At 41.4% G+C, this 12,443-nt stretch overlaps 1 protein-coding gene across 4 annotated transcripts in view; it reads right to left on the bottom strand.

Moving 5' to 3' along the window:
• Positions 1 to 12,443, bottom strand: part of ARHGAP26 (Rho GTPase activating protein 26) — a 380,547-nt gene that overhangs the window by 230,677 nt on the left and 137,427 nt on the right. The window lies entirely within an intron of this gene.

Here is a 12,443-nt window from a genome sequence, read left to right as displayed (position 1 = left end):
TATGTGATTAGATCAAATCTGACAGTGTGAATTTCGACTCTCAAAAGTTTATATCCTGGAAATCTTGTTGGTCTTTGGGGTACCATTAGACACAAATCTACTGCAGACCAAATGTAATTCCTAAGACCTTCTATTTCTGTCTTCCTCAATGTTTGGAAGAAAATTCTTTATAACCATTATACATAACAAAGGGTCAAGGCTGAGGGAACTTTTGGTCTTGTATACATCCACACAAGAAGCAAGTGTAACAGAAGAACATCAGCAGTTAATAACTAGCTGAAAATGTTAGCAAAGTAGGGCCAATAGACATTAGAAGAATCATCAGAGACTAGAAATGTTTTAAATGTTAATTGGAACTGCTCAGACCCCATTCATATAGTTGTAGAAGCTGGTGGAAGTGGGAGAAAATGTCAAGGCCTTTCTTGGGGTTTTTTCCTGGGAAAAACTGAAAATGTGGGGGAGTGCTAAAAGAAACTTCTATGAAATATTCTCTAATTTTGAATGGCTAAAACAAAGATGGATTTTTGCACCTAGAAGGATATCTTACCTTCATGATGGGAGTATGCAGAGCTTTCCTTACTTCAACTGTTATCTTTTCACCTTTCCCTCAAATCAATGCGATGCATATAAGTGATGCATATATATTCTGTTGTTTTACTTTGCCAAAGGGAAAAAAGATCAAAAGAAGTGGGGCAGAAACTTCACCACAGCCTTAGATGAAAAATTCTGAAAGTTTAATTGAGACCTCAGCTTTATCTAATCAGATAGCAAAATATAAGGTGCAGGTACTAAGATAGTATAGGGTGAATCAGCTTGCAGTTTTTTTTCAAGTATTGGGTATAGTTGCAATTTTGCTTGTAGAAAACCAAGGCATTCATAATTATTAAATTCCATAAACATGTCAAATATTACAATTTCATATGCAAAGTAACTTAAAAATTATTTTGTTTTGAAAGCATTATAATTGTGTAAGTTTTGATAGGCGAGAAAGTATTGTTTCTTACATATGCTAAAATGGGTGGATTCCACTCAACACATACAAATCACATTTGCCAATTGCACCCTTTACACTTGTTAAAACAGGCAAATGGTTCTTTCTCCCACCCTGGACATTCCACAGGTATATATACTCCACTTGCTTTACTACCATCAGATCCTCTGAAGATGCCAGCCACAGATGCAGGCAAAACATCAAGAGAAAATGCTACTGGAACACTGCTGTACAGCCTGGAAACCCCACAACACTCCAAGTTAAAGTGGTTTTATTGTCTGTATATACCCCACAAGACCAATTAATTATACAGGACTCAAGGGCTTGATCCAATTTCTAATCAATTTCACCAATAGATTGGATTCATACCATCTATCCAGGCTGAACAGAGACAAGAAAGGGCTCCAAACTATTTACCGTAATAAGAAAAGGACCGGTATTACAGAAAATCCAAGTTAGTTATCTAAATTCAAAAACATACATTTTCCCCATTGGATGGAAACCTGTCATATAGACAATATTTTTCTTCTTATCAAACAGAAACCTACTTTAATAATACAAATGTATCATTTATTTTAGCATACAAATATATTGTTTGACATATTTAAGCAATTTAAGAGTATAAATGCTTTCATTTTTGACTAGCAAAGTTCACCAATCTTAGGGGGAAATGGGGCTAAAAACTGTCACACTCTACACCAGGGGTAGGGAACCTGCGGCTCTCCAGATGTTCAGGAACTACAATTCCCATCAGCCTCTGTCAGCATGGCCAATTGGCCATGCTGGTAGGGGCTGATGGGAATTGTAGTTCCTGAACATCTGGAGAGCCGCAGGTTCCCTACCCCTGCTCTACACTAATGGCTCCCAACCTTTTTTTCCACTCATGTAAACCCAGGCAACCCATTTCCCTGAAACTGTACCCCCATATTAGCAAAATGTTTGTAATTAATACAGTTGCTGTTATTTCAAATTTATATGTTGTAACTGCAAATAAATGGGCCAATAATGGGATTAATAGTGATGGAATAATAAGATGAACAGTGTATATTTATTTACACTCAAAACTCAAAATATAAAATGAGTTCAAGTTAATTCTAAGTTAGCATTACAATGCATATACATTAATTTTTACATTAAATTTGTTAACATTTGAAATCTTTAATATGTTTTGATATTTATTTTTAAAAATGTTCAATGCCATCCTGAAGCTTGTTTTGAGGCACTTAAATTTAATTGATGCAAGATTCAATATTAAATCTGAAACTGCATAAAATTATATTATAAATGAATCCATCACATTTTTACTACAGTCAGGAATGGGGGGGGGAGATAAAATATAATAAATGAAACAAATTTACATTTTTAAACATTGCATGAAAAGAAGAAGGGTTTGGATTTATATTCCCCCTTTCTCTCCTGTAAGGAGACTCAAGGTGGCTTACAACCTCCTTTCCCTTCCTCTCCCTACAACAGACACTTTGGGAGGTGGGGCTGAGGCAGTTCCAAAGAAATGTGACTAGCCCAAGGTCACCTTATAGGAATGCCTCAATTAACAACAAACATACAAACTAACTTAATTATCTAGAATATTCTACAATTGGTCTACATAAGGTGAGTCAAGGCTGTGCTCTAAGTTCTGCCTAACAGAATAATGGCATGAAATAAAAATTCAATAGAATGTAGTTGTATAGTGTTAATCTTTTAGTTATGATAGAAAAACCTACTTTTCCAATCTGACATTTAACCCAGCTTGAAAATAAAGCCTAATTAAAGACTATTTTTCCACCTGAATGGCTTTTGAAAATCATTCCAAGTGGCAGGTGTCACCCTGCCCCATCAGCTAACCACAGAAAAAAAGCTAGTGAGATCTCCAGGTTAACCATCCTCCCCATCCTTCCTCCCTCATCTACAGTTTCCCTCTTTCCGCTTCTGAAACTAATGATTGTGCTGCATCATACTTGCTCTAGTGTTTTAACTAATCACAGTTAACTTCACACTATGGTTAGAAATGATGTTGAAAACGATGAATTGAGTTACAGGAATGTGGGACAGGAAGATCTGAATATAAGAGGGAAGAAGAGATAGGAAATGGGTGTTCAGACATAGAAAAGAACAGGAAGAAATGCATGGATTCTTGACTGACTAGTCCCTTATAACGTATTTTAAAAACTAGTTTACAAAGCTGTACAAAGGCATGTTAGGGGAAGGAAAGTAATCAGTTCAACACACATATTCTTGTTTTTAAATGAAAGCGAAAGAAGTGGACTTCTAAAACCCTCAATATTCCCAAAGCTTGTATTCTACACTCAGACTCAGCCTTTGCATTTCTAATCCCCTAATCCATGTGGACTAAATCCCACATGGCACACTGCACTTACGCCACAGGAGTCTGGGAATTATGAATTACTGTCCTGTACAAATCAATCTAATGTCAACTCTGATTTATTTAACTAATCCTGAAGCATTCTTTGCCCTTGTCCTACAAGGCAAGTTAGGGTCATGCTGAAGACGCATACCTATTGTGATCACAGAAATCAAAACAAAGACAGATCTGCTACACTAAAAACCACAGAAATGTTAGAGAGGAGTTGAAAGTCATTAGTATGGCACAACAGGTCACCATGGAAACATGGAAGCCCAACAGCAACTGCATCCTCAGAGCTCATTGCTGCTCTTTGAAACAAGTGAATGGTGACTCCATGGAAAAGGAAAATAAGCAACAACATCTGAAACCAACTAAACTAGATGTTGCCAACATTTCAACTTATCCAGACAAAAATAAGGTCATGCTGAATAGAAGAATGGGGAGGGACATGGTGGGTTGGAAGAAAACTGAGGAAGAGGCTGGAAAGAGAGAGGAGAGGAAAGGAAGCCTACCCTTCCAAAAAGGAAAGAAAAAGTCAGGGAATAATATTCAGAGGGAACCGCATAGGGGTCTTACTCCATGTTCAGTAAGTAAAAAATGGTCCAGTTTATTAAATGGTAAGATAAAGGGGACAAAGGGATTTCTTTCTTCTTTCTGTGGGAGGCTTTTATTAACTTTTTAATTGCTTTTATGTATTTGGTTTTTGCTGCAGAGGGTGAGTAGGTAAAACAAAGTAATTTAAAAAGCAAAAGCAGACAATCTAAATTCCAGTGCCGACCGAGGTTTTAAAAGTTGTGGAGGTCTGGCTTGTAATAGAGAAAACATGCCATGCTGAGATGGGCTGGCAGCTGTGCACACAAGTAGTCTGTTCTCATCCATCACTATTCTGTCATTACTCACAGGGAAAACCCACAGAGAGAGTGTTGTGAGTGGTGCACAGCTGTACATGTCTCTATAAAAGCTCCCAGGGCAGGAGAATGATGCGTACTCCACCATGTCCTACTGGGTTCATTAGCAAAATTCGCTTGGTGTTGAGCGAACACTGCCATGAAGGAGGGTGGGGGGAAATGAGCTTGAACATTACGTGGCACCCTGTTGGAAATTCAGGTTCCTAATTCACACGGAGAATTAAAAACAATCAAGTGGACTCTCAATAAAACTTCTAATTTTTCTCCATCCCCTATTTAAAACTAACAGACTACCCCAAAAATTAGAAGAACACAAAATCTTTTAAAATACTTGCATTAAAGCTGATGAACTCTGTCTGAAATCAGAGCTCTCCTGTGGTTCAGCCAGCATCTATGCATGCAGACAGCAAGTCTCACTTCACCATCTAGTGGACAAAAACCTTTATGACAACTGCTGCAAGAAATGTTTGCCTCCATTTTGTGCCTGACTCACAAGACTTGCTTCCTCCATGTTCTGGAACAGCTTCTTTCCTGCTCTTCAAAAAGACCAACAGCTTTAGAGCATTTGTAGATGACTGGTTTTAAAAAAAACAAACACAAAAATTACTGTTTTGCTAGGTTACTACTGCTTCATACGTTACATATGCAGGATGGGCTGCAGTTCCCCGTTGTACGAGTTCATAACAGTTGTTTTCCTGAGAGTGTGTGAAGTAGCTCTTTCAGGCAGATTTAATCTAAATTTTATATAGCCCTGTCACAGCCTATGTGCAAGCAAGCAAGATTCAGAACAAACTAAAGGAAATATCTGGATGAACCTAAGGTGTATATTGAACTGATGTATCTGTACTGTACTGTTGCTGTTCCAAAATGTAATAAGCATCAGAAATGCAGTATTTTAAATTTTAGAAGTACAAGGTTAGATAGGAGGGAAAGATTTTAAGTAGGGGATTTTGAGTAGGGAGGGGGCGCTGTTGGTGTCACAGGGTTGCCTCACTTCGGGGGAAAACCTGGAACTGACCTCATGCATCTTTAGGAATCACCAAAAACTATTTTACCATATTTTCCTCCTGCCAAACAAAATCCTGTCTCTCTGATCTCCTTCTGGGCTCATGAACATCCTCACTTGTTCTTATAGAAAAAATAAACCCGCAGTGAGTGCTTGTGTACGATTTTAGATATGAACTCTCTTATATGTACTCAACAAGATTAATATTAAACCATTTAAGAATCTTGAAAAAGACTGACAAAAACTATACCAAATGAAATAGGAATCACTTCTTTGAACTGAAAGATTTCCTCTTTGAATTGCTGTCAAATATTCATTTCTAGTTACTGTATGGACACTCAAAAAAAAAAAAAAACACCTGTTCCCTTGGTGGCTTATGGCTTTGCTATGTAGAACCATATAACACAATTGATATGGAAGCAGCAGTGATTTGCATGGAAGCAAATGATTTACCATTTGCCAATAATTTATCATGTAGATTTACTGAGATTATTAATAGGGGATAGCTATTCTATATACTGGACACTGTGCTATATCAGGTATTCTGATGCATTTTAGTAAATGATTCAGGTAATTGTGACTGTACTTTGGGTTGTTGCTTATAATCCTTCCCAACAGTTTGGGAACAACAAAACAAACACTCACCTGGCCAGCAGCTCTGTCCTCTGCTCTATTTCCCAGCCCATCTGACTCAATTCTGCCTCTGATAGGGAGGAGGCTTGCAATTCAAAGGCTCACAGCCCCTGCCTCTCAGCTGTTGCCAGACAAGCCCATAGTCAAACTCAGGGACCTGTTTCTGAACATGGTCCAACCTAAATCTTATTGGTTTTATAGGCAGTTCAGGTTGAGATGGACACATCTTGATTTTCAACTTATGCTACCTTGAGAGGAAATAGAGGCTTTGCCTGAAGTTGTTTTATCTAACCCCAGTCAATCTGCATCTTAGCAAAGGAAGGAGCCTAACAAAAGGTTGTGCCAACTCCAAGGCACCTGGGTTGATTTGCATCTTCCTCCTTCCTCTCTCCCTCACTCAGTCACACTGGTCATACGTCTGGGAGTTCTGAAGCTCTGAAATATTTTAACATATCAATTCTGACCTCTTTCTGATTGAACTGAACATCAGTATCATACCTAAAAAGCAACTAATACTCTGAGTATAGCCCAGTATAGCCACCATGCCTTTGTTCTTGTATGGAAACAAATCAATGGCTTTGTTCATAGGATGGGGGCCCTTGTTGAATCACCTGAGGACCAAATTTTCCCATAAAAAGGCTCCCCTGATCAAAATTCTTTGCTCACTGGTCAGTGTCTTGTGAACTGCCTTCGGTTCAGTTGCAGTGCACCTAAAGTTGCTTCTTTTTTGCCAGTGCCAGCACTGGCCTCTGATCTCTTGGACCTCTTAATGTCTGGAAGAGTAATTATCATCTAACCCCGTAACTATTCCAATCTATCCTCATTCCTATTATTTAAAGCACAGCACAGAAGACAGCCGCCATGAACCTGTATTCAAACAAATAAAGCAAACAAAATTCACCTTTTCAGACCAAAAGGAAGTACAGTTATTCACCGCTAAACTAATTCATTCAACGGTAGCCTCACACTGAGACTGCAAATAAAGCATAGTCCTTTGCAAAATGGTGGAGGAGGCAGTTTCTGTGAACAGGAACTTCCTGGAAAGGGGCTTTAGAAAAAAGATTTTCCTTCGCAATTCTGCACACGGCACACCATTTTCATGTTTCTATTCTGCTGAGCTACATATTGCATTCTCAGGGCCATCTACATTCCTGTCTGAAAAGCACTGCTTTAAAAAAATTACTCTCAAAGTCACAGTGACCACAATGAACAGAGAACATTATGGGTCAAAACCATTATGTTTCTTGGAATAATGACGAAGGTTCTTTTAAAAAAACGTATATAGGAAGTGTGTCGTAAGTAAAGTTAGCCTAAGGAATAATTCTACAGAAGAATTTCCATAAAACAAAGGCTAAACTGATGGGACATGGATCCAACAAACCTGCTGATTTTTTTTCACCCAACAAGTGTCCCTGAAAGCTAATTCATTTAATCCATGTAGCTCTATATTAGCGGAAACAGTAACACACTTACCAAAATTTGAAAACTAACAAACAGCTCTTGGTTACAGCTTAATGTAATCATTCTGTTTCAATATTGTCTTGCATGTACTGTGCCCATTTCGGGGACTAATGAATTTTAAATTTTCATTGCCTGAACTGTCATTATATAACTCTATGTTCTAGATTTGTGACTACTGATAAACACAGATGCTCCTCATGGTTCGGAGGTAAGCGATGTGTGTGCAATTCTAAGAACTACTTTATTTTAGTGAGGGGCTCATTTGTGACAAACAGCAGTTCTCCTGGTCACACATAGTGAGATCCAATTGGCATAATAGGACTGAATTTTTTCCTCTGAGTTACTGGTAGTATTGATCACTTCCTGATCTCATTTCTTTTTTGTAATCCCACCATTTGCTCATCATTATTTTTGAAATTGTAGGCTGCACTATTTCTTTCTTGTGCCACAATTATGTGTACTAGATTCAAGGTTGTAGCAGGAAATGATTTTCTTTTAAATTCTCTACAAAGCAAAGGAAAATTTATCAGTTCATGCTTCCTCTCACTGTTAGTGCAACTGGCATCAAATTAATAATTTCCTGGTTTCATTTCCTCTTTGCAATCTTGGGCTGTTCAAAATCAACAGGGGCAGGGATTTTTGTATGGAAAGCTCTTACCAATCATATCCCCAACACAACCATACCCCTCCCCAGACGCATCAACAGTGCTTTGGTATTCCATGTTAATGAAGCTAGGACTGCATGGTAGGCAAAGACATGGGCACAGGGACAGCAGCAGCAGCACATGAGATAAGTCCGTAGGATAGGTTTGGCCCAGCAGCCACTACATGAGCTGCAGCTGGCTGATCAAAGTAGCTGAGAGGAGAGGACAGTGCCAGACAGGGAGAGAAGGACACCTCCCCTCTTATTCTGGACAACTGCAACTGCTGGGGCAGGATTTAAAGGCAGTTAAGTGCAGCAGCTGGGTGATAGAGGACAAGGCAGACATGGTGCACATGGGGCAATAAGGGTATCCCAGGTAAGCAGTAGAAGGAGTGGAGTAACTCCCATGAATGGGAGAGGATTGGAGGAGCAACCAAACACAGTAATAAAAACTTGCTGACCGTTGCTGGAACCCCATGCCTTGTCTTGGGGTTGGGGGGTGGGGGGGAAGACCCACTCCCTTCCTAGACCCACCCACACTCCCTCCTCCCCACTCCAAGCTGGAGATGGGCCTAGAGACTACGCATTGCAATTACAAAGCCAGAAAATATTGCTGCAAGCCAAGTCTGAAAAACTGTGAGAATGTAACATGGAAAACCACAGTGGTCTCTGAATTTTTTATAATAACCCAATGATGGCATGATGGCAACTCCAATCAAAACACTTGATGGAGAGAGCGCCATGGTCTACAGGAAGTACTTGTAATTTTTCAGCTGTACATATAACAACATGGGGGGCATCTAGATTGCAGAAATCATGCACTGTGGCAACCCTTCCATGTCACTGCTCGAATCAAACCAAAGTATTCTACTGCTATCTAGGCAGAAAGAAAGAAACCAAATCAACAGCATCTCAGGTCACATCAGTTTGGACCTAACAATATATTGTTTTATGTGTGCGATATAACCAGTAGGGTAACACCACAGTATATGCCTGCACTCATGCAGTTTAACACAGATTTTCTATAGTGCTAATCTATAGGAAGTGTAATAAGAGGACAAAATATATAACTGTAGGGATATGTACTGAAATAGAAAATCCCTGTGAGAAGGAAATTGTTTATTTATACACTGCAATCATGATGCAGGAGTTTTATAGAATAACTTAACAAAAAAAATTGATCACTATCTTGCGCAGCTTGCCTCCTAAATTTTCACAAAGAGGGAAACCATCAAGCAAGGAGAGAGAGCTCAGTTCTGTGCATGCAGACTTAATGAAAAAAGTTTTCTTTATTTTTTAAGAAAAAGGAGAGAGATGGTACAATGATACAAAGGAACTAAAAAGTCAAGTGTATAGCAAATCAAAGAAAACATAGCAATGGTACTGTCACCAATCCTTTATTCTCCTAAATATTTGTGGCAGGCAAGCAATCTCCTAACTATGCTGGGCAGGTTTTCTTGCCTTTTCTATGACTGAGCTGTTTTGATGATACACAGAGGCATAGAGGGGCAAAATGGTACCACCTTCCCACCCACGCACCTATCCCCCCACCCCACAGCCCTCAATCCACCCCCACAGCCCCCCACTTACCTGAGCCAGTAGTGGTCCTGGGCACATGGCAAGGTGGAGCCTGCACACTCTGATGGAGATGAGGTGGGCCAGTTCAGAGCTCTGCCAAGCTCTGCGTGCAGCTCAGCCAGGCCACTTCCTCAGCCGGCAGGGCTGCCGGACCGCCGCACCTCACCGCCATCAGAGTGCACCGATGGAGGTGAGATGGGGCAGAATGGCAGCTCTGACAAGCGTGCGCAGCTCGGCCAGGCTGCTCCCTCAGTCGGCGGGGCTCCGCTGGGTGAAAGAGCAGCCTGCCCGGGTTGCTGCCAAGTGTGTGTGGTTCAGCCAGCCCAGGCTCCATGTTCTGAGGCCTGTGGGGGGGATGCCTTGTGCCTTGAGTCACGTCGGGGGCAATTTGGGGGGGTATGTGACTTAACAGGGGGCGCCCGGGGTCGTTTGCCCCCGGATGTCCCCATTATAGCTACTCTACTGTGGTGACATAAGAGGTGTTTGCTTGTTTGATCAGCCTTAGGAATTCCACAAAGATGGAGTGTTTCCCCTACAGCAAATCCACCTTTTTAAGGTACAAATGAGAACTAAAGCAGGTTCAACAAACAAAAGTAGAATTTATTGAACGAACTAGATGGCATCAGGAGATATTTCAGTGGATGGAAATCAGGCAGGAATAAACTATACACAAACATCAGTTTTGGTTCTGGCACAGTTCTTAAATCAAGATTCAGTTGCTTAGATGTTATAAGAGGTTCTTTACTTTAAGATGGTACAGTTAGATGTTACCAGCCAATGAATTCATGACGATTTTGAGCTCTAACAGGCTGATACCCTTTCACACAATACACGTTGTGGCGATCCTCCTTCCTGCCCCCGCCCACTGGAGCCTGTGCCGTCCCTCCTAACCCTTCCCGGGTGATGTTTGACCCGGACTCTGCCCCAGATTTTGGGGGCTGCAGTGTTTTGGATAGCCACTGGGCCCACAGGGTGCCTGAGTGAGACAGCTAGCTGCTGTCTTACGGCCCCACCCCACTCCTCCAGACCGAGTGCTCCTCCCTCTGACCCTTGCTCTGTTTGCATCTTTCTTTCTCCTGGTTCTACTTCTACCTTGCTCTCTTCTACTTCCTACTTCTTCCCTCCAAACTCCTTCTCCCTCCGCGTCCCTCTCTTTTTCTGCTTGTGCTGTCTCATCCACCCTCCACCAGCATCCTTCCTCTTTCTCCTCTTTTACCACCCTGTCTTCCGTTTCCAGCCCCTTTCATCCCTTCCTCTCCTTCCTTCTACCAATCTCACCCCCTGCAATCAATTTGAAAGTGGAGCTCTCCTTCCTGGTCAGCTTCTGCTGGCCTTCCCATTGGCCATTTGTCCTGAGCACTCCTTCTGGCAGGGGCTCCATGCCTGTCTCGCCCATCCCATCCCGTCCCATCTGCCACTGGTGCTTACATGGCCGCTTGGGGTTCCCCTGAGTGGCTGAGTCTCACTAGGATCTTCTTTCAGCGCTCTAGCGAGGCGGCCGTGGCTCCTACGGCTGGGACTTAGGATGCCCTATCCATTGCCCTCCTGGCCACCGCGCCGTCCCATCCCTGCACCCTGTGGGTGCCGCATGCCCTCATGTGGTTCTAGAGGACCTGGGAGCCAGCCAGACCTCTTTGGATCTGGCCAAGGCACGTTTGTGCCCCTGCGCGAGGTCAATCCAACAAGGCATGGCATGCCAGCTCAGGGTTGAGGGGGAGTCTGGGGAGGGGCCTCCCGCCTGACCCTGGACAAACATACAGCCTTGACACTGTTACCTACCCACTTCACATAACTCTCCATCCTGTGGTAACTATAGCAGAACACTAATACACCAACTTGGAATCCCCCTGTGTGTATAATTCCTGTTGCATCGGGCTTAGGAAGTCTTCACCCAGAAGATATATTCCCTTCCCTTTTTGTTATGGTCACCTGAGGAAAGTCTCACTACTATTCTACCTTCAGCCTCGAGCACTAAATAAAACTCCCAGTTCTTGTCTATTTCCTGCTGTCAGCACATGCTTACACTTAGTATATTCAAGTCAGATCGACTCTCTGACTGAAATTCCTGTAGGAGTAGATGTTTAACACACATAGATAAATGACTTGATGTTAACTTTCAGGAATCCAAACACAAAAGCTCACAAAAGGTTTTTTTTTTTCAGATAAATACCTCCCCCTCTCTGAGTGAGCTAGTTCCTCCACCAATCACAGTGCAGGTCACCTTACCCAATCAGGAAGCTTTCCCTAAGAAATTTTTTCTCTGTTGTGATAGCACCTTGTTCCACTGAATGACGTGCACTTTAAATCCTCTATTTTACTGTACAGTTCATCAGTAACAAAAATCCACTATTTGCCTAACAATAGCTTTTGTGCTGTAGTCCTGACATCCAACCTACTCAAGGGCACAATTGATACTGAAGCCCTTCCACCTAGTTTGATGAGCTGCAAATTCCTCCAGCATGCCTAGCTCCTAGAACTGAGCTTGAATACCATTTCCCCAAGGAGATATCAGGGTGCGATATTCAATACTCACATGCAATTTGTAACAGCTACCAATGCAGAAGATTTCAGAAAGTTCTGAAAACATCATATGATGTTTGCCTTTTCTTCATCTATACTAGTTTTTTAAATTTGATATAGCAATTTAGATTGCATTTGAACGATCTGGACAACATTCTGAATTTTCTTACCAATATTAAGAACAAGAGTTTTCTTACTGTGCTAGCAGAGAAGATGGAGTATTACTTTAAGTTTTTTAACATAAAAATTTAACAGGATTATTTTGCCAGAGCCACAGAGCTATCCTGGCATGCTGAGTGAAAGACACACAGTTTTACAGCAAACAATCTATCCTTGGC

The sequence above is a fragment of the Sphaerodactylus townsendi genome, linkage group LG03 (assembly GCF_021028975.2).
Source record: "Sphaerodactylus townsendi isolate TG3544 linkage group LG03, MPM_Stown_v2.3, whole genome shotgun sequence".
NCBI classification, from domain to species: domain Eukaryota; kingdom Metazoa; phylum Chordata; class Lepidosauria; order Squamata; family Sphaerodactylidae; genus Sphaerodactylus; species Sphaerodactylus townsendi.
The sequence above is the reverse complement of the archived record's forward strand: the minus strand, read 5'-3'. Positions and strand labels throughout refer to the sequence as shown.